This window comes from Cryptomeria japonica, chromosome 5 (assembly GCF_030272615.1).
Source record: "Cryptomeria japonica chromosome 5, Sugi_1.0, whole genome shotgun sequence".
Lineage (NCBI taxonomy): Eukaryota > Viridiplantae > Streptophyta > Pinopsida > Cupressales > Cupressaceae > Cryptomeria > Cryptomeria japonica.
Window position 1 is genome coordinate 803,947,421 of NC_081409.1, and position 1,250 is coordinate 803,948,670.

The following is a 1,250-nucleotide window of genomic DNA, read 5'->3' on the forward strand; positions in this document are numbered from 1 at the left end:
ACAGGCCTCATCTTGCCCTTCGAAAACAAGCCTCAGCGTAACCTGTGCAGTGCACAAAATGAAACCGTTGAATAATGTTTTCTTTATTTATTAAAAAGTACTACCAGTAAAAATATCTGTTTCCTGCCCCTGCTCAGACCGTAGTCTATCGCCCAATTCCCAATAATTATTATTATCAAACATACTGTCAATGTACAAGTCCCAAGAGAGTAGACATGCGCAAGGCCTACAAAATAACAGTGAATTAAAAAAACGAGCGGTTGGAAGACTCAGCTGATACATGCTACAAGCTATCAGAGCCAGGTTTCGATCCTGGGACCTGTGGGTTATGGGCCCACCACGCTTCCGCTGCGCCACTCTGATCGTTGAAAGCAATTTAAATTGATTTAAATAAAGCCAAAAGTTTCGTAAACGTAGAAAATAAGATTATCTACTTAATTAAATGAATAAGCCAGAAAGACGGTAAAACCAAATACCAAACAATGTCTGAGCCCAGGTTCGAACTGGGGACCTTTAGTGTGTGAGACTAACGTGATAACCAACTACACCACCCAGACGTTTTGAACAATTTATCAGATATTTTGTTAATTATCTTAAAACAGGGAACGGAATTCGAACTCTGTGTATTTAGAAAGATGAGTAATGATCAAGAGAGAGTGATATTCGTAAAACGATTTGTAAATAATCCAGGCACAGTATTGGAAGAAATATGATGAAACTTTCAAAATTACTTGGCATATTACGTCTGCGTTTGTAGTCCAACGATTAGGATAATTGCCTTCCAATCAATAGACCCGGGTTCGACTCCCGGCAGACGCACTTTTTTTATTAGTTCTTCGCAGTTTGCTCACGAAAATTCTGTGCAACTTCAATCTGTCATTTATTTTTCAAGTTGGACAGCAAAATACGCACCGTCTCTGATGTGATGTATTCTTCGCAGCTTGCCTATTGAAAATACCGTGCGTCAGTTGTTTATTTTGCAAATTGGAAGGCAAAAAGAGATGATTGCCTACCGACAAACGCGTCGTGTCAGACATTTGGTTTGCAAATTGGACAGCAAAATAAACAATTATCCTGTAATAAATAATATACATACTATAATAATAAAATCGTATTTACCTATTATTTGTGAGCTCAAAAAATAGAAGTGTCACGTATGACTTGGCTACCCCACTTTGCACAAAGGAGATGTTAAAAAAAACATCCAAGTCCACTCTTCATAAACGCTGTCTCATTAATAGGGGCAAGTG

The 1,250-nt window shown here is 38.2% G+C and overlaps 3 non-coding genes across 3 annotated transcripts; 1 reads left to right on the plus strand and 2 right to left on the minus strand.

Annotated features, from left to right (window-relative positions):
- Positions 1 to 291: 291 nt before the first annotated feature.
- On the minus strand, positions 292 to 363 carry TRNAM-CAU (transfer RNA methionine (anticodon CAU)). The gene has a single exon. It is a non-coding gene; the product is annotated as a tRNA-Met (tRNA).
- A 120-nt stretch (positions 364 to 483) lies between these two features.
- Positions 484 to 557, minus strand: TRNAV-CAC (transfer RNA valine (anticodon CAC)). The gene has a single exon. It is a non-coding gene; the product is annotated as a tRNA-Val (tRNA).
- A 190-nt stretch (positions 558 to 747) lies between these two features.
- Positions 748 to 819, plus strand: TRNAG-UCC (transfer RNA glycine (anticodon UCC)). The gene has a single exon. It is a non-coding gene; the product is annotated as a tRNA-Gly (tRNA).
- The last annotated feature ends 431 nt before the right edge of the window (positions 820 to 1,250 follow it).